This window comes from Gopherus evgoodei, chromosome 4, assembly GCF_007399415.2.
Source record: "Gopherus evgoodei ecotype Sinaloan lineage chromosome 4, rGopEvg1_v1.p, whole genome shotgun sequence".
Taxonomy (NCBI): Eukaryota; Metazoa; Chordata; order Testudines; family Testudinidae; genus Gopherus; species Gopherus evgoodei.
This window is the reverse complement of record NC_044325.1, coordinates 99,824,865-99,852,565: the sequence shown is the minus strand read 5'-3', so window position 1 is coordinate 99,852,565 and position 27,701 is coordinate 99,824,865. Positions and strand designations below refer to the sequence as shown.

The 27,701-nt window shown below is 37.8% G+C and overlaps 2 long non-coding RNA genes across 5 annotated transcripts in view; one reads left to right on the top strand and one right to left on the bottom strand.

Annotated features, from left to right (window-relative positions):
* Positions 1–6,798, bottom strand: part of LOC115650406 — a 67,078-nt gene extending 60,280 nt beyond the window's left edge. For both annotated transcript variants that reach the window (XR_004000083.1, XR_004000082.1), the window contains exon 1: positions 6,687–6,798. This is a non-coding gene — a long non-coding RNA (uncharacterized LOC115650406). The remainder of the gene's footprint in view (positions 1–6,686) is intronic.
* On the top strand, positions 765–19,362 carry LOC115650405. Of its 3 annotated transcripts, none has more exons than XR_004000080.1 (6): positions 765–806; positions 3,818–3,907; positions 5,166–5,330; positions 10,023–10,193; positions 11,822–11,993; positions 18,429–19,362. It is a non-coding gene; the product is annotated as an uncharacterized LOC115650405 (long non-coding RNA). The 3 variants fall into 3 exon arrangements; XR_004000079.1 differs by lacking the exon at positions 765–806 and adding an exon at positions 1,756–1,880; XR_004000081.1 differs by lacking the exons at positions 765–806; positions 3,818–3,907 and adding an exon at positions 4,090–4,205.
* The last annotated feature ends 8,339 nt before the right edge of the window (positions 19,363–27,701 follow it).

Here is a 27,701-nt window from a genome sequence, read left to right as displayed (position 1 = left end):
CAGAGTAAAGTAGTATAACATATTTAAGATCTTATGCCTCATAAAAACAAGGTTACTTCCCTGTAACTGGAATTCTCAGAGTATATTATATCTGTAGTTCTACACAACTGGAGCTGCATTTCTCAGATCAAAACAGTGAAACAACTGAAAAGGGTGATGTGCTTTGACCATGCACATTTCAGTGTCAAGACTACATCTTGAAAAGTATGCTCCTTCCATTCCTAACCACCTGCTTTGAACAGAATTTTGAAGATAAGCAGGGACAAAAGGAGAGTCTGGATTTGTGAAAGGAACATACTGTGAGAACTCTTTAAAAGGTAAGTAACCTTGCTTTCTCATTCTTCAGTTGTCTCAACAAAGCCCCACTCTGGGAGACTAGATAACAGTCAGTTGTCTGGAAGAGGGATGACTAGCAATCAGGGTGGATTTGATTTAAATCACTAGTCAGGAAGACTCGATTTAATCATGGATTTCTACATAAAAGTGCATTCTTGTTGGTTGTTATAACCTTAACATAGGCACCGATTTCCCCGCTTTCCCCTTTGTCCCTGCCCTCCCTCCACCCCTTACATGAGGCCCCGCACCTGCCCTGCCTCTTCCCACCCCTGCCCTGCCCCCATTCCAATTCCTTCCCCAAAGTCCCAGACTCAACTCCGCCCCCTCCCTGCCCCTATTCCAACTCCTTCCCCAAATCCCTGCCCCGGCCCCGCCTCTTCCCCTGAGCATATCACGTTCCTGCTCCTCCCCATCCCTCCCAGAGTGTGCAAACAGCTGTTTGGTGGTGACCGGGCAGGAAGCACTGGGAGGTAGGTGGAGGAGCAGGGACGCAGTGCGCTGGGGGTGTGGGCGGAGGGAGAAGGGGAGCTTGTCTGCCAGTGGGTGCAGAGCACCCACTAATTTTTCCCTATGGATGCTCCAGCCACAGAGCACGCATGGAGTCAGTGCCTATGAACCTTAATACATATTCTTCACAACTCAGAGATAGAAGTAGGTTTCATTTTTAGAAGGCACACACTATACATTTTTAAAGTGATTTATTTTGAAAACTTTTCAGATTAGTTTTATAGCTATATCAGAAAATGAATGATTGTTTGGTTATTTCATTTACCAAAGGTAACTGAAGCAGATATTATGAAGTCATTGGGAGGTGAACTATCTCCAATTGAACAGGTTAATCATTAATATTTGCAGGATTTTCTTGCTATGATGTATTAGGAGGACAATGTCTCCAGACAGACATTTAAATTGTTTTATTTAACTATTTCTCACCTCTATATATTATTTATTTGTTTAAAACATTTTTGCTGTTAACAAGCATATTATCTCTGGAGAGACAAATCCACAGTTTGAGAATTGCAAAACTAAGCATCTCTGATGGTATCTTCTAGACTGAGCACTGAGTCCCATTGGATAGATAGAAAGATTAACCTAAAATAATCTATACAGAAGCCCATGGAACCACATAAGATTGGTTCCCTAATTGATGAACTATTGGAACTCATTTATAAAACTTTTCTTGAACATTAAATGCATATATTATCTGATACTATAGAATTCAAATTTATAATCCCTATTCCATGATGAGATATCTTTGAGCTATAATGTATCTTAATTAAAACTATCTTTAGATAGTTTTTTCCCTCAAAAATTATTTTATCAAAAAAAAATCCAATTTAAATTAAAAAATTGGTTTATTTATTTATTTTTTAAAAAATCATTGATTTTTATCCATCCTGCTAGCAATGAAAAGGAGATTGCAAAACCACTTTGCCAAAGATGGCATCCATTGAATCCTCAGTGTCTAAACAGCGCTCTCAAAAGGCATGGACTGAACTTCATGTCATCGTTCTACATGTTTCCGAAATGGGAACATGTTAAAAGTAAGCCTCAGAAGTTCCACCTCTGCAATAGGTTGAGTACACAGATCTTAAAACAAGAATTCCTGCTTCTTAATAACAAGCTTGAATAGACTTCAAAATTGATTTAAAAAGCATTGCTCAATACTAGATTTCCCACTTAGACATCATCTCTAGCTCCCCCATAAGGAAAAAACAATATTAATTTGTTGCAAAAGATTTAGTCTTAATCACAAAAGGAGAGAGCTTTCAACAAATTTATGTCTGATTAACTTTCCTTGGGACAAAAGAGGACAAGGGAAAAAACACTGGCAAAGACATTGGTTTAAGGCAATGGTTTTCAAACTTTTTTTCTGGGGACCTAGCTGAAGAAAACTGTTGATGCCTGTGACCCAGCGGAGCTGGAGATGAGGGGCTTGGGGTGTGGGAGGGGCTCAGGGCTGGGGTAGAGGGTTGAGGTGCACGGGTGAGGGCTGTGGGGTGGGACCAGGAATGAGGGGCTCAGGGTGCGTGGCAGGCTCTAGGCTGGGACAGGGGTTTGGGGTATGGGAGGGGGTCAGGGCTCTGGGCTGGGGGTGCAGGCTCTGGGTTGGGGATGGGGATGAGAGACTGGGGTGCAGGAGGAGGCTCTGGGTTTGGGGGGGCTCAGGGCTGGGGCAGGGGATTGGGGCATAGGCTTACCTCTGACGGCTCCCAGTCAGCGGCGCAGTCAGGGTTCAGATGCAGGCTTCCCACCTGTCCTGTCACTGCAGAATGCACTGTGCCCTGGAAGCAGCCAGCAGCAGGTCCAGCTCCTAGGTGGAGGCGCACAAGCGGCTCCGCATGGCTCTCATCCGCAGGCACTGGATCCCCCCCACCCCAAGCTCCCATTGACCACTAGCCGGTGCTCAGGGCGGGAGGTAGCAAGTGGAGTCCCATGGCTCCCCTGCCTAGAAGCCGTTGCTGCTGGCCATTTCCAGGACACAGCGCGGTGTTGGCACAGGTAGGGACTAACCTGCCTTATCTGGGCAGCACCGCCAATGAGACTTTTAACATCCCAGTTGGTGGTGCTGACTAGAGCCAGTGGGGTCCCTGGGTGCTGAGCAAGGTGACCCACTGACTTACATGCCGTGATCCAGTATTGGGTCATGATCTGAACTTTGAAAAATACTGGTTTAAGGGGAGGTCTGAAACCACTTCAGGTATAAATCTGGCATAAGGAGACTGCTATATATTATATTTTTGAAGATTCAAGAGTGGTGGAATGGACATAAGCTCCTGAAATTTACTCTTCAGACTGATGTGATATTTACACACAAAAAACACCTTTCAAGAAGACATTCTCCATTAGTGGTTCAAATCATTTTGTTCAAAACCAGACGGAGATTGTATAGGTGGAATAGAATTTTACCAGGATGTAAAGATGGAACTGATCTTTTAAAAAACACTGGTGTACAGGGAATTAAAACATTTTTTGTGTCCCGACTCAGTTCATGGAAAGTTGCAATAGCAGAAAGGTTATTTGTAAAATTAACAGTTATAGCCAATAGACAGACTACAAGCTGAAACCATTCTAAAGTTTACAGTTTTGTAGTGGCATGGAGCATAGAGCATAGAGATCATGGCTGAAATCCCTCCATTTAAGTTGATTTCACCCTATCTTCTCAGTACGTTGGGGGCTGGAAATGGAAGGCTGAAATGTATACGTTCTATACTGCAATCATGCCTTTTACGAACAGTTTCAGGAAGACACAGTATTTGTGTCTATGGTAGCAGGGAGAGGGGGATCAATAAAGATGACTTTTAGAAAGTACATTCAGTCACTAATGTGAAGTTACCTCAGTACTCAATCTCTAGCAGGAAGTCTCTAGTATATATATATAAACAAACTCAGAACTCATGAGAAGCTAAAACATTTGAATGAGTGTATGAATGCATCCACTTTTTATTTTTTTCCTTCTCATTTTTTCTCTCTTTAACAGCCCTTCCAGACAAGGTATCTCCACATTTACACAATGAACATTTGGCTATGCTTTACTTGAAACAAGTTTCTACAGGCAGGCCTTTCACAGGTGAGTGCAATCTTGTCAGGTCTTGAAAGGATGAGGAAATCTTTTCTGAAAAAATCCTACCTCTTCATGAAGGCCTTATATTGTACAACTTGCGTAACCTCCCCAATATACATACATCATAACACTACATCTCAAAAGTAACAAAATCAATACATTTCTTTATAACAACAGTGAGACTTTTGCAAAAGTGCATTTGGTTTGCGAAGAGTCACTGAACTAACAATGGTGCAATCTGTAAACCAGAAAGATGTCTACATGCTAAATTCTTGTGAGAAAGGAGAGGCAGTTTAAGTAATCTGTAAGTACCAGATCAAACCAAGTAATTCTTCCAAAGGAAAATGAGTAATTGGAAAGCTCCATACCAGAAAATAAAAGGCAATTCAAAGCAAAGAGGATCTGAGAAAATTTGGGGGAATCTGTCAGTACAATTTATGAATTCTAATTTATGTTTTGAAGTTATTATGAAATTGTTATATCATGGAATGCCTCTATGTGGATGTAGAATCCACCATCTGCTGTCAGGGGCTGTCATACTTACTTAACAGACCTGGGACAATAGAGAGTTTTTAACCTTAACGACTGTGCTCTCACCAAACTATATTTTTCTGCAGAGAGTTGGTGATCACACTTATAGTGTACAAGCAGAATAAAGTCCAGACCCATAAAATATATATACTTAGTGCTTTAATAGGGCCATTTCACAAAGATAAAACATTTATGGGCCAAATCAGCTGTGAGGAAGAACTTAATCAGACAAATGTAAATGATAATTGGGAATCATTTCAGACTACCTTACTAGATGGATAAAAAACCAAAATTGAGGAAGAAGGCCATCCTGGTTAAAAAACTGACCTGTGAGAGAGAAGGGAAGTGAAGTCAGCTATAATTTTTAAAACATATTTGATAAATGGAACAAAGGAAAAGCTGATAATAATGAATATAAATCAGAAGTTAGGAATTGTAGAAAACTTATAAGGGAAGCAAAGGGTCACAAGGAGAAATCTATGGCCAGCAGAATTAAGAATAAGGAGTGTTTTTAAAACATATTAGGAACAAAAGGAATCCTGACAATGGTCCTTTAATAGATGGAAATGGTAGAATTATCAATAATAATGCAGAAAATAATAATATTTCTGTTCTATAATTGGGGAAAAACAGATTATGTAGTCTCATTATATGGTGATAACACTCTTTCCATTCCACTAGTGTCTCAGAGGATGTAAAAGAGAAGCTACTAACTTTGATATTTTAACATCAGCAGGTCCAGATAACTTGCAACCAAGAGTTTTGAAAGATCTAGCTGGGGAGCTCACTGGACTGTTAATCTTAATTTTCAATAATGGAGCACAGGAGAAGTTTCAGAAGACTGGAAAAAAGCTAATGTTGTGACAGTTTTTAAAAAGGGTAAAACGGGATGACTCAGGTAATTATAAGCCTGTCAGCCTGACACTGATCCCAGGTTTTTGATGAGATTACTAGTTTGGTTGATAAAGGTAACGGTATTGACATTATATTTAGACATCTCTAAGGTATTTGACTTGGTATCATACATTCTGATTAAAAAAACTAGAATATAAAATTAACATGACACACATTAAATGGATTAAAACCTGGCTAACTGATAGATCTCAAAATGTAATTGTGAATAGGGAATAGCAGGTGTGTTTCAGGTAAGATCCCACGGGGATTTGGTTCTTGGCCCTATACTATTTAACATTTTTATCAATGTCCTGAAAGAAAATAAAAAATCATCACTGATAAAGTCTGCAGATGAAAGTTGGGGGAGTGACAAATAACAAAAAGGACAGGTCACTGATTCACAGCCATCTGAATTGCATAGCAAACTGGGCACAAGCAAGTAATATACATTTTAATATGGCTAAATGTAAATGTATACATCCAGGAACAAAGAACATAGGCTATATGTTCAGGATGGGGGACTCTGTCCTGGGAGGCAGTGACATTGAAGAAGATTTCAGGGTCATAGTCATTAATCAGCTGAACATGAATGGATGCAAGGACAAAGAGAGTCCCCCAACCCATTTCACATAAGCCACTGACAGGCATTGTACAATCATAATCCTTAATTATTACCAAACTGGGCTAGATTCAAGACAGTGACCTAGAGGTGAAAAGCTCCATAGCCTATTCCTAAATCTTCTGAGCCATCCAGGTGCCTCAAATTTGAGTTTAAATCTCTTTACTTTTCATAGGGAATTTATTAAGATCTAAGTTTCATTTTTTGTGTTGGTGAAAGAGACTTTCAAGAGCTTTCAAGCTTACACAGAGCTCTTCTTCACCTCACTTATTTTTGTCAACACCATCAATAAACATATTATAAATATTTTCATTTTTATAAGTATCTGCTGACCCAGCATTCATTAACAAAAATAATAAGAATACATCACATTTCCCTTACTGTCGCCCTGTGTGTTCTGCAAATCCACAGGTATTGAATTCGTCAAAGAATCCATCTGTTTTTGAAGATTTGTAATCCAGAATCTAAACTTTCATTTACACAAAATTATGTTTCTTTCCTTTATGGCTGTAAAGTCCACCTTCAAAATGTAAACTGAATTTAAATGGATGAAATGTTGTGTTCCTAAATCTTCAGAAATTCTTAAACAAAAAGTTCTGAGAGGTGTGATCTAGCTTATTCATCTCAATGGGTTGTTAACGCTGAACTTAAAGATGACAATTTAACATCAATGATGCTAGCCATTTCCAGAGAAACATCTAGCTAATATACTTATCTCATGATCTAAAGATATTTCCATACCTTCTCACATTCCAAAAGCACTGGCGAGAGCCTGAGTGGAGAGACTGACTTGGTAGATGTCATCAAGATGTGAGAGAATTTCTCAAGAAAATTAGAGTTCATTTCTATTAAGCTCCAGAGAAGCTGGCTGCTTATCAGCTTCAAGAAAAAGCAAACATTTACTGTTTGCTTTGAGTGAGTGACAGAGAGGTGGGGGGGGGGTCTGAACTTACAAGACAGCATGCTGACACACGCCCAGCACCTCAAAAACCCACTCTCTCTCCCCACACATACACACAACACACTCTCTGTCACACTGCATCCCACCCACCCCCCAATTGAAAAACACGTTGCAGTCACTTGCATGCTGGGATAGCTGCCCATAATGCACGGCTCCCAATGCTGCTGCAAGTGCCGCAAATGTGGCCACGCCAGTGCGCTTGGAGCTGTCGGTGTGGACAGACTGCAGCACTTTCCCTACTGTGTTCTGCAAAGGCAGATTTAAATCACAGTGCTTTACATCTGCAAGTGTAGCCATGCCATTAAACTGATAATCTGAATACGTAATATCTATTGATTAATCACAGTTTATTGATTAATCACAGTTTAATCACACGATTAACTAGAAAAAATGAGTCACGATTAATTGCCGTTTTAATCGCACTGTTAACAGAATACCAATTGAAATTTATTAAATATTTTATATGTTTTTCTACATTTTCAAATATATTGATTTCAATTACAACATGGAATACGAAGTTTACAGTGCTCACTTTATATTATTTTTATTATAAATATTTGCACTGTAAAAATTATAAAAGAAATTGTATTTTCCAATTCACTTCATACAACTGCCAGAGTGCAATCTCTTTATTATGAAAGCGCAACTTACAAAAGTAGATTTTTTTGTTACATAACTGCACTGAAAAACAAAACTAAGTCCACTCAGTCCTACTTCTTGTGCAGCCAATCACTCAGAGAACCAAGCTTGTTTACATTTATGGGAGATAATGCTGCCCTCTTCTTATTTAGAATGTCAACTGAAAGAGAGAACAGATGTTCACACTTTACTTGTCAGATATGCTAAACATTTGTATGTCCCTTCATGCATAGGCCACAATTTCAGAGGACATGCTTCCATGCTGATGATGCTCCTTAAAAAAAAGTGTTAATTAAATTTCTGACTGAACTCCTTGGGGGAGAATCTCCTGCTCTGTGTTTTACTTGCATTCTGCCACATATTTCATGTTATAGCAGTCTGGGATGATGACCCAGCATGTTGTTCATTTTAAGAACACTTTCACTGCAGATTTGACAAAACACAAAGAAGATACCAATGTAAAATTTCTATGGATAGCTACAGCACTCAACCTAAGATTTAAGAATCTGAAGTGCCGTCCAAAATCTGAGAGGGACGAGGTGTGGAGCATGCTTTCAGAAGTATTAAAGGAGCAACACTCTGATGCAGAAACTACAGAACCTGAACCACCAAAAAAGAAAATCAACCTTCTGCTAGTGACATCAGACTCAGATGATGAAAATGAACATTTGTTGGTCTGCATTGCTTTGGATCATTATCAAGCAGAATGATGAATGTCTTTTGGAATGGTGGTTAAAGTATGAAGGGACATATGAATCTTTAGCACATCTGGCACGTAAATATCTTGCGACGTTGGCTACAACAGTGCCATGAGAACACCTGTTCTCACTTTCAGGTGACATTGTGAACAAGAAGCGGGCAGCATTATCTCCTGCAAATGTAAACAAACTTGTTTCTCTTAGCGATTGGCTGAACAAGAAGTAGGACTGAGTTGACTTGTAAGCTCTAAAGTTTTACATGGTTTTATTTTTGAATGCAGTTTTTTTTTGTACATAACTCTACATTTGTAAGTTCAACTTTCATGATAAAGAGATCGCACTACAGTACTTGTATTAAATGAATTGAAAAATACTATTTCTTTTATTTTTCCAGTGCAAATATTTATAATAAAAATAAATATAAAGTGAGCACTGTACACTTTGTATTCTGTGTTGTAATAGAAATCAATATATTTGAAAATGTGGAAAACGTCCAAAAATATTTATATAAATGATATTCTATTATTGTTTACTGCACAATTAATTGTGATTAGTTGTTTATAATTGCGATTAATTTTTTAATCACTTGAGAGCCCTAGTAATATCATTTGGTAAGCTTTAGGATGAAGTAGTTAGACCTCAGTTTTTCAGTGGGCTAGACTCAGAGGTAAATAGCAGATAAGTTTGTTTTCTTTCAGTTCTGCTCTATAAGTAACCTTGAAAATCGAATGTATTTGAGAAGAAAAAGGGTTGAAAGGAGACATAACAGGATGTGACCAACTTTCTATATTACTATTATATGGAGTGGTTTGACTATGATGTTTTATTAGATAATTTAGGACAAAAAATTCTAAAATGTAAAATTTAATTTCATGAAACTGATGGACAAATAGATGGGAGTGCTGTGATTTTTTTCTAATAAGGTTTTTACACCAGGTAAACATTTTGTTTGTATTTATTTAAATACACTCTTTATCCAAATATTTGATGGCAGATATTTTAATTTAGCATCTTCTGAGTAGAAGCAACTTCTTGGCTTACCTAGTAGAACCCTTTACCCCCATAAAACCTTTGCTTTTCCTACATGTAAAAATATTCTCCATATAAAACAGGATCACATGTTTGTTGATGTATCTGAAGAAGTGGGGTTTTTACCCAAAAAAGCTTATGCCCAAATATATCTGTTAGTCTTTAAGGTGGAAACACTGGATTCCTCATTGTTTTTGTGGACACAGACTAACATGGCTACCCCTCTTTGTATTTTCTGAATTAAACTTTGCTTTTATTAAATGTGTTGTTTACTAGCAACTCACCTGAGATTGTGAAATATTGCAATAAAGAGTTAAGGTTGTATGGCAGCCAAAGTATTAAAGGTGAAAGCCTCTCTTTGCTCTCATACCAGTAATTAGAAAGATTTTTTTTCTCTTGCAGAAAGGTAGGGTGGGAAAGGAAGTGAGAGTTAATAAAATTTAGGTCATCATGTCAATGTTCTTCTACTTTAATTACACAGCTAAATATTTTTAGTAAAGTGAATGCTTTGTGTATTGATTTATTTGGTTGTTATAGTGTTTTCTTTGTTGTTAAGCCCCTTAACACTGGTGAAAGGGGCTACATGAATCATGGAAATATTATAGCTAATTTGGATATCACGTAAAGCAGTAATTTCTTTTTCTAGAGACAGAGGATTTTCAAGATAAATTTTCAGAGATTATTCTGTATTTCTAGTAAATTATTTAAAATCATGTTTAAATTCCTTCCTCCTTTGTGTTCTGTTGCTAGGTGATCTGTTTTGTTTGGTGTACCAGTCTGAATGGTGATACCTCAGTATGTGATCAGTCAGGCGATTAGATTTGTTGACATCAAATACTGGCTTATATGGTCATTGAAAAGAAAAATCAAGTATCTTGTGTTTCGAATGCTGGCTTCATTTTGTGTAGAGTGGGTAGTAAGGTATGTTTTAACAACCCATACGGTACTTCACTGGAAAAATCCCACCAATGTACAGTAGTAGCCACCGTTTAAGGCAGGGCACTTGGTATGCTGTGAGTACACTGAGAATAATGTATCCATTTTTCAGGTGGTTTTCTTTGGCAGGAGAGATATTTATACCTTGTCCCTCTCCTTATTTCCTGGACTTATTCTCCCCTCCAGGACTAATAACTGCTGTAGATGACCTAAAGAACTTATCATCAAAAGCAAGAAATGCATGCACCCCGTTATAAGTTCAACCTAAACAAGTCCAGATACCCAGTTTGTCTTTAAAATTAAATTATTTTTTATTAAATGGGTAAAAGATCTATTTTAGAGATGTGTCTAAATAGGACACTGCCCTAACGATGACTGAAATACAGGGGGTCAACATTTACACTATTATTTTTTCTTACCCTAGATAAGGTGATTCATCCCTCTCATTGTTCATGTGACATCCCCACACCTGAATAAGCTTCTCAATAGGTTTCATTTCTTTTCACTGGTCTCTGCCTCAGTTCGTTTTCCTTTCTCTAATGTCCTTTTCTATATGCTTTTCCTACTGCCAATCATCACTCTTCCCTTGGCATTTTTATTCTTCCTTCCATCTCTACTTTACCCATTTCCCATGCTCTTCTCTACCAGCACCTCATGCCAGTAGTGTTATTTAACACTTCTAGCATCATATGCCAGTAACATAACTAACATTAGATGCTGTCTCCCCCATTCAAACAAGAGACCAGGTTGCCCTGGATGATCTAAATGTTGTGATGTTTATTTAATGCAGAAAATCCCAAATCCCTAACTCTGCTTACTCTTCTTTCTCTCTGTTTCCCTGACTTTGTGTTCTTCTCTTTTTAGCTTTATATATTTAAAATGTTTTTTAAAAGCTATTAATGATCTGCTGATCACACAGAGTTCTGAGCTGTTCTAGGAATAATTAAATGCCTTCATGTTTATTCAGGAAGTTGCACCCCAAGTGTATCTAATAGTTTAAGTTTAAAATAATTCCCCAGAGTCTCACTTGTTCTTCACACCTTGCACCACATACTTTACCATTAGACGGATTAGGCCAGGGGTCTCAAACATGAGCCCTGCGGGCCGCATGCGGCCCATGGAGTTATTTCCTGAGGTCTGCCATAGGCGCCAACTCCATGGGTGCTCCAGCAACTCGTGGGTACTCTGCACCCGCCAGCAGCCAAGCTCCCCTCCCCCTCCAACTTCCCCCCGTGAGTGCGCCACATCCCCGCTCCTCCGCCTACCTCCCAGTGCTTCCTGCCACCAAACAGCTGGGTGAAAAGACTGCAATATCAAAAATATTGTCCCATTTATCAATGCTTCTTTGAAGTAAGGGACAACAATTGCTGAGAAAAGTAATAAATTCTTTAAATGTCTGGCTGTCCCCATCTGGCTTCTAAAACCTCCAGCTGAATAAATATGCAATGATATACAAATATTTGTGACATATTAAAATCTCCAGATGTGGGGACAGTATAAAATAAGTTGAATTTAAATTTTAAAATAAATAACAGAGGAATTACTGTATTGATTGTGTAATCCATTTTCATATTTTTCTCATTAAAACTCTCAATTTCTTTATATACATCAAGCTACCAGACAATTTCCAATCTGTTTCAACTGAATCCAGAAAATCCATACATCAAGATTCCTCACCTGAGAATTCAGGATCAGCTTGCTATGGAGTTCACAGGGCTTTGTCTGTTAGTGCTTTTTATATGAAGATCTCAAATTAATTTAATGGCATCTCAATTTTCCTGTGAGGTAAGTACTATTATATTTATTTTACAGATGTGAAACCAATTAAGTGAGGTTAAATCACTTGCTGATGTTCTCACTGAGTCTGTGGCAAAATTAGAAATAAAACCAAAAAATTCGATTCCCAGGTTTCTTTCTAACCTAACTTCAGTATGTAGTCAGGTAAAACAAATTCACACCTCTAATTCTCATTTCTGAAATTATTCCTGTCTGTATTACTTAAAAGCTTTACAAATGCATAACGGTCCATAATTTAAGAAATTATTCTAATCTGGGTCTGCAATATTTAATTTATTTAATAAGGCTATTCAAGGAACGATACTTGACAGTTTTTCTAGTAAAGCTAGTTTGGATAATCCACTTTTATATTTATTAAAAACATTTGTTACAGAAAAAACTCAAGAATTAATTTATCAAACATTAAGAAGGCAGCAAATGAAGATGGTTCAATAAGTAGACTTATTTATTTCTTTACTTTCCTGTACAATTTAAGTAGTCTTAAATTGCTTCTCATCAACTAGGTTTGACTTTATGTTTCAATGGACCACAAATTATATATAGGTATCTCAGAATATCTAGATCAGCACATTTTCTTCAGGTGTCCTAAGCAATTCACTGAACAAATGAAAATTCACAGACCATTTTTTCCAACTCAAAATTAATTTCTTGGATGGAAAATGCTCCTGATTTCATAAACATCAAAAGATTTATGATAATTAATTTCAGAGTGGCTATCTAAAAATTGGGACAAAGATATGCACTGTGATGCTGCTGTAGAAGAACAGAGGAGCAAAGAGTCTTTAAAACAAGCACTCCTTTATTTTCTTCTCTGTATATCTACAAACTGCCTTCTAACAGATACAGCATGTATGGTTTAGAGTAGCAATCAGCCTGCAACTTCCCTGAGGAAATTCACTTCCTGTTCTCACATCCTACCTCCATGGTTTCTGAATACCAGTATGATCTTCCACCCTATCAACCTTCAGCGAATACATCCTTCAGATCTGAAGAAATGAAGTTTTTTACCCACGAAAGCTTATGCCCAAATAAATCTGTTAGTCTTTAAGGTGCCACCGGACTCCTCGTTGCTTCAGCAAATACCAGCACTCATAAATTATACTATTTAAAAACGTGATACCTTACTGGTCCCAAGCCAAAAACACTCATGTTCAGCTGAACATACACCAAACACTGCCAAACAGGGCACTGCATAAACTAGTGATTTTTCCCATTGGAAAAAGAACTGCTCTATTTTAAAGAATAATCAAATGTTTAAAATGTATTCTTTCTTCTTATGGTTGCCAGTATACTCCAAGCTTTTTCTTACTGGCTTTATAATTTAATTTTGATCATTTTGAATTTCATTTTGATAACTCATGAAAATTAAATTATCAAATTAATACGCATTTGTTGTATTCCCATTATTTGCATAGATGTTGATTATTGACTATTCATAGTTATTATGATCTAAATGCTGCCAATGTGGTGCTCTATGTCGTCTTACTCATCTTCTTTCCTCATCTTATGAGGGAACTCCAGCTTTATGCTAGTTTCCCAAAGAAGAAGGATAGAGACATAAAAGATCTTTTTCATCAGTCAAGAAACTTCCCACGATAAAAGACAAATAACTCAGTCACCTAACACATATGTACAAAAACTAAATCTCTCTCTTTGAGAAGAGGAATATTCCAAACAGGCACTATTACTATCAATCATTCTGGTTTTGTACTGTTTCTCCTATCCTATCCTACATATACCATAACTATACAGAATACCACAAACTGAAATGCTGAAATACAATGTTTTCTTGCAATTTATCTGTCTGACGTCAATGAAAAAATACTATGAAATGCACTATGAAGAAAAATATTTTAATTTCATATCCTTTGTCTTTTGAGATCTTCCTTTACTTTTGGGAAATGATGTAAATTTGTTTCAGGCATATCTCATGTTACAAAATGTTTGCCGCACCTCTCCCCCCCGTCTTTTTATTTGATCTGCAAAGACAACATGCCAGAAACAAGTCACGAGGATTTTGGTAAACCTTGCAACACTGCATTGTCTTAACATGTTTCACAATATTTTTCAGTTTAACTAGTAATCTTGTAGCCTATATTTTAATATCAGCATATGTATGCCAATCCTGAAAGAGGTAAAGAAGGGAAAAGAGCACAATTACTATTGTTTGGCTTTTCTGTGTATCCTGAGTATAGAACAGTATGGGCAACATTTTCAAAAGCACCTAAAATCACATTTTTAAAAGCAACCTAAATACTTAAGGTATGTCACACTGCATTCTAAAACCCGCAGCAGCAAGAAGTCTCACAGCTCAGGTCTACAGACTTGAGCTCACACTATGGCACGAAAAACAGCTGTGTAGATGTTCAGGCTCAGAATATAAAACCCAGGGTGGGAGGTGGGCTTCAGAGTCCAAGCTCCAGTCCAAGCTGCAACATCCATACTGCTGTTTTTAGTACTATAGCACAAGCCCAAGTATGTAGACCCAGACTTTGAGACACGCAGCTGCAAGATTTTAAAATGCAGAGTAGATGTACTCTTAGATCCCTAAGTCTCATTGACTTTCAATGACTAGGTCATTTTTGAAAATGGGATTTAGGCTCCTAAGTCAACTAAGCACTTTTGAAAAATGTTTTATTTAATATGTGAATAACTGCATACATAATGAATAAAAATATAGCAAACCAGTTAGCAAGGCCTAGTTTTAAGTTAGTTTAACATTTAGGTGTGCTATTACAAACACACCTTAATCATAACCTAAGTTTCAAGAAAGTCAGACTAATCAGAGTATTATCAGTGTCAGATTCAAGGTTAAATACTCCAGGAATTCTCTTCAATCTCTGTTTTTTCCACTAATTTATTTCCATTCCCTTCTTTTAAAGATGAGTTCTCAGCTTCCAAGTATAAAGCTTCCATATTTTGCTTCACAGTGGATCATATTAGGAGAAAACAAACCCATTCCCTTAGATGTACTCACATTAAATATCAGGGAAAGACCAGTTACTTACCCTCTAGTAATTGTGGTTATTCAAGATGTAGTCATTATGGATCCCATTATAGGTGTATATGCACCTCATGCACACAAGACCAGAGATTTTCTTTAATAGCAGCACCTGTTGGGGTCATCTGTGCGTGCTGTATGCAATTACAGTGGAATCCACATAGATTACTTCACCTCAAGGAACCACAGTTGCTGTAATTTAAGTAACCTTTCTTCTTCAGGTATGTGTCAGCGTGAATCCCACTGTAGGTGGACTAGCAAGCAGTGTCCTCCCTGGACAATGGGAATGAGTAATTTCAGCTGTGTTAGTCAAAGAGTGATTGTATGCTGCAGAGACTGATAGGCACTCTTGTTCAGTATGTGTGCAGTCTCCTAAATGGAAGAGACACCTGCTGTATCCAACTATCAAGGGACTTAGCCCATCACAGGATGGAAAGGGCTTGAAGCTTGTCGGTTTCAAGTCCATGTTACGTAATTCTATATGGAGGAGTCTATGTGGGGGAGGGAGTTGTGTGTACACACAGGGGAACTAACTATCAGTACTCAATTCAGATGGGTTGATACAAAGCACAGTGGCCATATGTTGAAGAATCAGAAAGCTTCTGAGTGTCTGTACAATCTGTACAAGGTTTTGTAGAAGACTTAGGCAAAGCTAACAACTAGCCATTCAGACACTTGCTAGGTTTTGTGGCTGCCCCTGGTGGTAAGAGGAAACTGATGGCGGGTTGCAGTCATCTTACCCTTTATGCTCTTGTATGCGCACTTGAGGAGTCACAGATACATGTGTGCCCCCAGGAGACACTGCTAGTAAAAATCTTTCTGCTCTCTCACACATGCGGTGCATGCACATCTACAGTGGGATCTACACTGACACATTCTCAAAGAAGAATGTCAGTATGTTATATCCATTATCATTTCTCTCCCTTTATACAAGGGCCTGATTATGCAACCCCTACTCATCACTCCTCACTGAAGTTAAAGGGAGTACTGCATGTGGAAGTGCTACTCAACATGACTAATGGTTATAGAATTGGCCCTTGGTATTTTACTGTAAAATTCTGGGTAGCCAATTTCTGAGAGCACACACACACACACAACACAAAGCTGTAATGAGTGTTCATATTAAGGCTGAGTTTTAAGAAAATATTACTTGTACATACATTTCAAACATGAGTGTAAGGAAACTTCATATTTCACTATAGAAGGCAGTAATGCAAATCTTTGTTACACTTTTCACATCAACATACATCTCTATCTGCACCCAGTAGCCAAGATTTGTTTTGGCTTAACAGCATTATGATATACTATAACTTCCCCAACGCAGTCTGCTGCTAGTGATGGTTTTTTAGTTTTTTTGGACAGGTTTTGGCAATGGAATGAGAAACAGTTTTGAAATCCTCTGTGGCCAAGAAGAGCAAATCTAATTTCATATCATAAGAGATCCAACCAAGTGGTGCAGAGAGTGACTAAATCCTACAAGTCAGTATATCGTCATGTAATGTAAAAGGAAGATTGTTTTAAAAAAAGTGTGTGTGTGTGTGTGTATTTGTGTGTGAGAGTGTAAAAAAGTAACAGGATCCTATTACTGTTCAGTAACGCCATCAGATAGTGTCAGCTTTGGGTATCTGCCACATAAATTAACCAGCCATGGACTGAGATATATGCCAGGTTTTTCAGAATTTTTTTTAAGATTTGCATTCCTGAATTGGCATTGTTTCCCTGACTACAAGGCTATGCCATTTTTTGAAAGCTTCACCTTTTTTGGCATGTGCTGAACATATTTCTTATTCCACCTTATCCACTCAGTTTGATGAATGCAAATTTCACAAGATTATAAAATGCTACTCACTTATTAATTTAATAAAACAAGTTTTTCAAAATAAACAACATGAAAAATTAGTTCAGAGAGTATTTGATAAATATAGTTAAATGTCACTTGACCAATTTCATTCTAACTTTTTACATAAGAGGTTCTTGGGTAACACCAATATTTTCCTCTATGTCTTTCATTAATTTGTAGGCACCAAGAGAAAGAATTTCTTAAAAAAGAAAAAAAACTAAGGACTCTGCATTAGCCATAACAATAAGTTTAACATCACCCAGCTTCCTGATGCAGAGATATACCAATAGATGTCTCATTGTCAGCAAGGATGCCCAATTTATGATGTAAATTGAAGATATAAGACAATTATCTGCTGGTCCCAAGGGAGAGCTCTACAGAAGCATCAGTCCATTGGCACCGGGTGCAGCCCATCTTTGAGAAGGTTAGCCCCTGGCTCTGCACCTTTCGCTCACGTCCCCCTTGGGCTGGAGCCCTGAGCCCCCTGCTGCTCCTCACAGCCAGAACCATGAGACTCCCTGCCCCCCTGCAGCTGGAATAATGAGCCTCCCCCACCTGGGGGACCCTGAGTGCCCTCCCTCCGTGGCCGGAGGAGCCCTGGGCCAGCTGCAGCTGCACTGCACCTCCCTAAACCCAAGCCACCCGAGAAATGCTGCAGCATGACAGTATCTCTTCCCAAAGAAGAACCTGAGGTTTTGATATGTTCCATGCAGGTTCTGGGGCAGCTGAGGAGGTGGTATGTGCTACTCAGCTTCCTGGGTTCATTAGTAATCTCACTACAGTCCAGGGAGATTACTGATGAACCCAGGAAGCTGAATAGCATATACCACCTCCTCAGCCACCCCGGAATCCACATGGGGAATAATAAAGCAAAAACTTTCCCCCACCAAACCTGCAACCGGGCACCTGGCAGCAGCTGCAGCACCAGGAGAGGCACTTATTATACCCTCCACTCATGCATCAGTACTTTCTGCCCATGACATTACCATACGTGGTGGAATGGTTCTTTGCCTGTTTAGATAGCGTCTCTTGGGAAAAAGAATGGTAAAAAATGTGCAAAGGACTGCATATGCTTCATGATTCAAAGACAGATAATAAGCAAAAAGACAAATTTAAAGATGCTGGAATAGGTCTTTATGGGAGGGCAAATTCTGGCAGGTACAGAGCATGAGTATTCTCTGGAAAATGTACAGTCAAGATAGGATAGTTGGGAGAAGTCATCTGCCCATCCTTCCCAGAACAGTCATAGTCTCAGGTGGCCTGAGGAATGGTCAGCAGCCATACAGGACCATTTTAGGCTAGGGCAGAAGTGTGGCATATAATTAGGTAAGTACTCAGACTCAGCAGCCACCCATAAACACAAAACCCCAATCCGGTGACAGATGCACCTAGGTGCAATAATCTGTGCAGGGGACGGTAGAGAAGGTGAGATTACACATTTTAATTGCCTCTTATCAGAATAAAGGAGCTTGTTAGTGCTGCTCTCACAACAGGTATGAACACCTTTATAGAGAGCACATGTTGATCCAGAATGTGGCACAGAGACTAGGAAACTGAAATGTTTTCTCTTTTATTTTTGCAGGGTAGAGACATAAGAAAAACTAAGGATTTGGGGACAGCAGAAAAGTGACATGGCAAAAATCTAGAAAGAAAGAAAGAAAATTTCCAGAAAAGAGCATAAAATCCTGAGTCGTCATTTTTTAAAATACCACTACCTGTTAATATTTTAAAGCCATATTATCAACCACTTCTGAGAAATGTATTCATTAATCAGAAGAAACTCTTCTGGGAAATACGTATTCAATAATGATTAGATTCTTGTACAAATTGTTACAAAAATTATAGTGTATTATAAACCATGTATTTGAAAATATGTGGTTAAAGTGCTAATATGAACAAATTCTCTAAAGAGCTGATTTTTTAAAGTCTTATTGAAATTAAATATTTTCCAATAAAAAAGAAAGCTTGATAAATTAATTTTAAAACTACTACAAAAAACAACACATGAAAAGTAGCACTAGCCTTATTAGAAATTGACAATTTGATTTCGGGGTTTATTCTAAAATGGGGGGGGGTACTCTTCACTACACAAATAATATAAATATATTTTTAAAAATTCAATATTTTTTCAAGAACAAAATAAAAAGCAAAAAAAGTAAGAGCTTTAGAGATTTCCAACAGCTTTTCAGATTTGCTGCTTGTATATATAATGTTTTCCTTCCACTTTCCAGCAAGTTTTCTCAAACTCATGGTTTCCTCAGTAATACAGGTGAAAACAAATGCATTAACAAATTCAGTCATTTCTATTATTTGGGTTTTTACTAATCTAAAATATCAATATTATTCTTTACTGCACAAGCACCCAGTCTACCTATCTAAAGAAAAAAAAGATTACGATCTACCAATCCAGACTGCACAGTCAAACAGCAGCAGATTTCATAGACATAAATTAGTCCCTCTGCTCAGGGCTGGTGCTTCCATTTAGGCAGCCTAGGCAATCGCCTAGGGCACCAAGGTTATTGGGGGGCGGCATTTTGCCGGGGGGGGGGCCGCAGGCGGCTCTGGTGGACCTGCCGCAGGCATTCCTGCGGACGGTCCGCTGCTCCCGCGGCGGCGAAATGGCCGTGCGCCTAGGGCTCTAAAAATACTAGCGCTAGTCCTGCCTCTGCTACAAATCAGCTATATGCCTCATTCATGAGTTCCTATAACTGGTCTCTCCTTAGGCATGGAGGCTATTTTTAAACTTCAAAGTTAATCCTGTGTTGATTTGAATTAATTGCTGCAGAAGCTTCTGATTCTTTGCTAAGTAAAACTACAGAAGCAATCTAGAAAAAAATCTCAAATTCCCTTTCTTTTCTTTTTTAGACATGGATTCCTGTCATGGATTATTTCTTTATGTGGATCATCAATTTTAGGTTTCTATATATTAATGTTTGACTGTAAAGCTTTCTGTTGCTATTTTAGTTGAGTATTATCTTTTAGAGCTCCCTTCCCCCCACCAGACGGTCAAAACGCTCAGAGGAGTCCACTTGATATTATTACTAGTGGCCATATGCTACATATGGGTGGAGGTGAGGGGTTTGTGGATTAAGTATCCGCAGAAGGTGCTGATGGGGGAGGGGAGATACTAACGCAAATGTACTGTGTATTGTGATTAGAGAGCATGAGTGTCTGATGCCTGCAGAGCTAAAAATTTTAGATGTAAAGCATTTTTAGGAACACCTTTTTTACATCTATGCTATCACAGCATAGTTAGGAAACAGATTAAATGGAAGAACTGGTAAAATACTGAATATCTCAAAATTCCCTTCAGCTAAATCAGGAGATAGAAATCTCCTGATTCGAGTTATTTTTAATCTTCCTGTAATGAAAACTGAGGTTTTATTTGAATTATAAGTAGATCCTCACTATCTAAATCCTGGCTATCCAGAATTAATTTCTGTTATCCACCCCCCAAATCCAAAAATTATATAGGAACTGAAACTCATTTTTATGAAACTCTGATTATCTAAAGGTTCTGGATGTCCCTGAGACATGAACAAATAGTGATTACCTGCATTGAAAATGCAAGGATTGAGTTCAGATCTTTTAGCTAGGAGAGGAAAGGGAAATGAGAAAAATATTTTATTTTTGAATAATTTTCTTAATTGGGATAGGATTCCGTAGATGGAAAGAGAGAAGAGAAAGGCACAACTGTATTTTTCTTTAATGATAAGCCAAACTAGAATAGTTTATAAGTAACAATGGATTAAGCTCATTTTAGATTTGTAAACTTTACAAAAGCAAAAACTTTATCTCCAGGAGGGATTTTTCCCATTTTACGTAAATGACAATAACCTAATTCTGATTAACTCCAACAAAAACCCGCAATGTTGCTTCTTTTGATATTATTTCATATAGCATCATGCAACATACAGTATGCAATTCAAGATGGCAATTTATGTAGATCAAAAGCTGAAATTTAAAATTTAAGGAAAATATTTTATGGATATTTTATCAATGAAAATGAACAGTTTTGTTTTCAGATTAAAGTGAATATCAAGGACACCAAATGTTTCTGTTAAAGAATTTGATATATTCAAGTAACTTAACAAACAAAAATTAAAACCTAAACTTGAAATCTGCTGCATATAACAGCTACTATAGCTCTGATCAATCACTCCGCGTTGTCTTTCAAATCAGAGAAATTCCAATAATGTCAAATGGGAGTCAGATCTGCCTTTCAAATAATTATGTTTTTTTAAAGTTTAAAGTACTCTAAACTCATTATCCCATAGCCAGAATAGGTGTTACATGTGCTAGAAGATAGGGAAACTAAAGCAGACAGGTGATGGACCCAATACTTTTTCTGAGGTCAGTTTAGCCACTGACTTCAGTGGAAGGATGATTGGGCCACAAGTAATTTCCCCAAGGCCACAGATATAACCTGTGTTGGAGTCAGGATGAGAACTCCGAACTTCACAAAATTACTGGAAAAAGACAGGAAGACTGTCAGCACAAGGTAGGTGATGGTATTTTTAATGTAAAAAAAAGATCAAACACATAAATAGTAAGACTTGCATCTATCACCACCCTGAACACTTTGTTTTTCTCTCTTGGTATCACTGTGTCTTTAAAAATCAGTTGAATCTAATCTGAGACTACAAATACTTAAATACTTTAATCATATGGTTACTCATAGTGTCATTACAAGGCAGAGTTAAGGTTGTTTAGGTGCCCGAACTGTATATTTCTTACCCTAACATGTTTGTATTTATTTCAAGTTTAACCTTAACTCTTGGACTTACAGCATGTGGTGTACGAATAATTACAACCTCTTATAATGTATTTTACCATAAACTACTGATATACTGTCAATAAGAACTCCATTTTAACATAAGTTTTGTCTGGGAATAAAAATATATTTCATTATAAAAACAAAACCATATTTTAAAACCTATGCAGATACTTGTAACGATTAACTATTTGGTTCACAAGTCAAAGACCTTATTCTTCTTTCTTCTGTCTGGGCTTGAACATAAACCAAAAGAAACTAGTTTGGCTGCCCAGGCCAAACTTCTCCTTTAGTAACAAGTTCAATAACAGCAGATCCAAATAAGCACTTCTCATTCACTCTCAGTGTACATTCATAAAAACCAGATTTGGAAATTTACCAAGTACCCCAAAGAACAGTTTTAGCTGCAAATGCATATAAAATATTTAGCACAAGAATGGTAAAAAGAACCCTTCTCTTTTCATTAGATAATAAAACAAAACACCAATGTTAATGTTATACTTTTAGCAAGTAATCTGTGATGTGACTTGAACAAAACAGTGTCATTTAAATATCAACTTTGACCTTAACTTTAAAACTGGAATGTGACAACTGAAACAAACAGTTTTTAATTACAATTATTAATTAGGAGTAAATGGACCAAATTTTGGGACTAAGCTCCTCTGCTGTGAGTCAAGCTTTACAAAGAAAATTGCATTACTGGTGAAAGTGTCAAGGAAATCAAGCTTTGTGATAAACTGGGGGCAAATTTCACACTTACACCCCATGTGACTCCACTTAAGTTGGTGGAGATGCATCGGACAAAATTTGGCCCTTGATATTTTTAATGTATTTTGAATTTCTTTTAATGAAAATTGTAAACAAAGAGAATTAGTTCTTTGCAACCAGTCAGCTCTCCCACAGACCACAATTTCAGAACAAATACTCCACTAAAAACATTTTTTTGGGAAAAAATTGCTTGTGCTTCTTGCACTTGTGCATTTTCCATCCACCACTTGAGAACTACAATGTGAATTTCACACCCCAATAAAATACAAAAGTATTTAAAAGAGTCATTCGGCCACTTCTTGCTCTAAGTCCTAAGGCAGACATTTTGAAACCTCTTCTCCTTCCGAGTACCTCCCTTTAAAATAGTGGGCTAAGAAGAGATCATCCCTCTGGTCAGAGGTTTGTCATGGGCAGATTTCTATCTGATTCAATAGTCCCTCTATAGCCAGCAACATGGACTTCAGCTTGCAACTATCTTAAACATAGAATGAAAAGAAAACATAGAACAGCTAAGACAGAGGCATAGTTTGCTTGAGTAAAGGTCTGTCACCAGCTATGGAAAGACATAGCAGGCTGCTTCATTGGCTCAGCAGGTTGCTGGATGTGACAACTCTTGGAAGTACCCAGGGTTGTGAGGCACCTTGCTAGCGCCTGCCCTTACCATGAGGAAGCCTCAGAAATGGAAGATGGCAGCCAAGCCTGGCTGCAATACACTTGAAGAATTTGGAGTGAGCTTTTGCTGTTATGACATAATATCCTATCAGTCACATTTAAGGCTTTAGTAGATGTGTTATGATTTTATATGTAACCTATTGTTTCCAACATTTCTATTTGCTGTCATTTTAATTTCTACTCTTTGTTAAATAAATGTATCCTTGCTTTCTCTATAAACAAATCTAAGTGTTGTGTGTTACACAGAGCTGTGGTATATGGTGTAACTGGTAAACTGTTGTGTACTGTTCCTTTGGAAACCACAATTCTGGTAATTCTGTGAGTGCCCCATGGATAAGGGCTGGACAGCACAGGGGTATGCTCAGGACTCAGGGTTTGGAGTGTGTCCATTGCTAACCAGCAGAGGGAAAGCAGAATCTTTGTGGGCTGAGAGGGGAGTGCTTATTCTGCCTGTGGCTGGTGGTTTCAAGGAACTGACCCATCAGGCACAGCTTCCTCATGCTACACGCAGGTAGTAGTGAGGTGCCTCACAACCATGGGTACTCTAGGAAGCATCATATTGGGAGAGGAGTTGAAACAACAGGTAAAGCTGCTGGAGGGAGTGGTATAAACACCTTCATAGGACTCAGGTTTCATCCCTTTCCCCCACACAACCTCAGAGACAGGTTTTTTTGGTTGAGACCTCAAATTTTTTCCCACTGGGTCAAGAGTAAGTAAAAGTTTCACTTGGGTACAAGCTGCTTACATTTTTTTCTGGAAAAGTGCATTTTATCTTCCATCTATCTAAGTAATCAATTGCCTCCAGCACTGCAGTATCTGAGCACCTAACAAACATTAATTTAAAATATTGTTTATTTTAACTAATGTTTAACAACATTGTGTTTTAATTAATTTAATACATAAAGAATAAATACAAATTAACCAAAATACAAAAAAAAACCCACAGAATTTTGTACAGATCAACTTTGTCTGTCCCTTGGAATACTGGAGTTCACATTATAAGGAAAGAGAAGTCAGTGGCTACAGTAGATTACTTCATACAGTAGCAATTACTATTAATGAAAATCAGATTTCCTTCCTATAATTTGAATTCTCTGAAGGCATCTTCACCATATCTCCACACTCTTAAAGGATCCATTTGTGCCAGTTGTCAACCACAGAAGCCATTGACGTCTCAAAGTTAATTAGGGTGAAGGCATGCTAGTGCAAGTTAAGCTTTCAGTTTCTTGGGAATATGCCTATTTAACAAGCTCTGAGCAAAATAAGAGACGGATGAGCAAGTGTGGATCTGTGAATGAGATTCCTTAAGAGAGCACAAATTATATAATAAACTTTCTTTTATTTGACCAGTTAAAGCCTAGTGAATCATGAACTGATAAGCAATAAAGCACAAATAAAATAGCCAGGTATGAAATTTTTGCCTGGACAAACAAGCTAATCTCAATGGAAGTATTCTTTACAGAGAGAGGCTCATTGTTTCTTTGTACTCTTCCTTCTTTTTTGTGCTAGGTGCTGTACAACCAGAACAATGTGGGAGGGGACTGGCTCATGACTGGGGCTCCTAAATGCTACAGTAATATAAAATAATAATAGCTAGCTCCCATTCTTCAACCTAAAAACCCAATATTTTGACATACCTGAGGGAAGCATGGAATGTCTCTATCACATTGCACAAAATTTTTGTTCCTTTGATATAATGATTAAGATACTGAACAGTTTGTATGTTTGAAATTGTAATAAACAGCTAGTGAACCTAGCATTGTTTTATGTTCATGGGTTTACCTATTCTTGTTTCACTATAACATCCTATATTTATCATCAGTTTTTGGATTTTTTTTCTTAGTTAAGGTCCCTGTTTCTCAAGACTGCCAAAAGAAATAACAACTGAAGAGGAGAAAAGCATTAATCAGCCAAAGATCATGCTACAGAAAATGATAATCTATTTATTATACTTTGTATTTCCTTAGATCTTCTATCAGAGGATCTCAAAGAACATTATATATATTAATGAATGAACAGGTATAACTACCATTAACAAAACCCCCAGAACTATTATACAATTTCAAAAATGAGACTTCAGTGTTTTTATATTAGTGATTTTAGTATACATACCAAACAAAAATCCCCCAAACCCATCCCAACACTACCAATTCTTACATGCCATAGTCATAAGTAATTTCAAAATTGACCTTTATCCAACAACAGTACAGGTTGACTTCAGGTATCAATACCATACAGTTGTTTTGTTTTGTTTTTTTCCTTTATCTATGTGTGTGATTTTTTTAAATGAATAACCTAAAACATGATATTTATTTGACTAACTAAAATCCTGAATAAAAGCAGAACATAATTGTTTCTTTCTTATATAATAATCAAGAAAAATGTGATTGTAGCACTAGAAACACTCCTAAAAATCCAAGTGATGTTACATTTCTCACTAAATATATAGAAAATGTATTTTAATTTATCTGCTAAAATCAGAACTAAACAACTGAGGAAAGTTGGCAGTTTTTCAAAGGGACACTATTAAGGGCCCAAAAGCAAGTTATTCCGATGGTTAGGAAAGATAGAAAATGTGGCAAAAGACCACCTTGGCTTACCCTTGAGATCTTGCGTGACCTACAAAATAAAAAGGCGGCATATAAAAAATGGAAACTAGGTCAGATCACGAAGGATGAATATAGGCAAATAACACAGGAATGCAGAGGCAAGATTAGAAAAGCAAAGGCACAAAATGAACTCAAACTAGCTATGGGAATAAAGGGAAACGAGAAGACTTTTTATCAATACATTAGAAGCAAGAGGAAGACTAAGGACAGGGTAGGCCCACTGCTCAATGAGGAGGGGGTAACAGTAACGGGAGACTTGGAAATGGCAGAGATGCTTAATGACTTCTTTGTTTCGGTCTTCACTGAGAAGTCTGAAGGAATGTCTAGTATAGTGAATGCTTACGGGAAGAGGGTAGGTTTAGAAGAGAAAATAAGGAAAGAGCAAGTAAGAAATCACTTAGAAAAGTTAGATGCCTGCAAGTCACCAGGGCCTGATGAAATGCATCCTAGAATACTCAAGGAGTTAATAGAGGAGGTATCTGAGCCTCTAGCTATTATCTTTGGGAAATCATGGGAGACGGGGGAGATTCCAGAAGACTGGAAGGGGGCAAATATAGTGCCCATCTATAAAAAGGGAAATAAAAACAACCCAGGAAACTACAGACCAGTTAGTTTAACTTCTGTGCCAGGGAAGATAATGGAGCAGGTAATCAAAGAAATCATCTGCAAACACTTGGAAGGTGGTAAGGTGATAGGGAATAGCCAGCATGGATTTGTAAAGAACAAATCATGTCAAACTAATCTGATAGCGTTCTTTGATAGGATAACGAGCCTTGTGGATAAGGGAGAAGCGGTGGATGTGATATACCTAGACTTTAGTAAGGCATTTGATACAGTTTCGCATGATATTCTTATAGATAAGCTAGGAAAGTACAATTTAGATGGGGCTACTATAAGGTGGGTGCATAACTGGCTGGATAACCGCACTCAGAGAGTAGTTGTTAATGGCTCCCAATCCTGCTGGAAAGGTATAACAAGTGGGGTTCCGCAGGGGTCTGTTTTGGGACCGGTTCTGTTCAATATCTTCATCAACGATTTAGATGTTGGCATAGAAAGTACGCTTATTAAGTTTGCGGACGATACCAAACTGGGAGGGATTGCAACTGCTCTGGAGGACAGGGTCAAAATTCAAAATGATCTGGACAAATTGGAGAAATGGTCTGAGGTAAACAGGATGAAGTTCAATAAAGATAAATGCAAAGTGCTCCACTTAGGAAGGAACAATCAGTTTCACACATACAGAATGGGAAGAGACTGTCTAGGAAGGAGTATGGCAGAAAGAGATCTAGGGGTCATAGTGGACCACAAGCTTAATATGAGTCAACAGTGTGATACTGTTGCAAAAAAAGCAAACATGATTCTGGGATGCATTAACAGGTGTGTTGTAAACAAGACACGAGAAGTCATTCTTCCGCTTTACTCTGCGCTGGTTAGGCCTCAACTGGAGTATTGTGTCCAGTTCTGGGCACCGCATTTCAAGAAAGATGTGGAGAAATTGGAGAGGGTCCAGAGAAGAGCAACAAGAATGATTAAAGGTCTTGAGAACATGACCTATGAAGGAAGGCTGAAGGAATTGGGTTTGTTTAGTTTGGAAAAGAGAAGACTGAGAGGGGACCTGATAGCAGTTTTCAGGTATCTAAAAGGGTGTCATCAAGAGGAGGGAGAAAACTTGTTCACCTTGGCCTCCAATGGTAGAACAAGAAGCAATGGACTTAAACTGCAGCAAGGGAGATTTAGGTTGGACATTAGGAAAAAGTTCCTACCTGTCAGGGTAGTTAAACACTGGAATAGATTGCCTAGGGAAGTTGTGGAATCTCCATTGCTGGAGATATTTAAGAGTAGGTTAGATAAATGTCTATTAGGGATGGTCTAGACAGTATTTGGTCCTGCCATGAGGGCAGAGGACTGAACTCGATGACCTCTCGAGGTCCCTTCCAGTCCTAGAGTCTATGAGTCTATGAGTCTATATGTGAGGGATATGTGTCAATGTTTTAAAAAAATTAAAGAGCAAGATAATATGAATTAAATCATT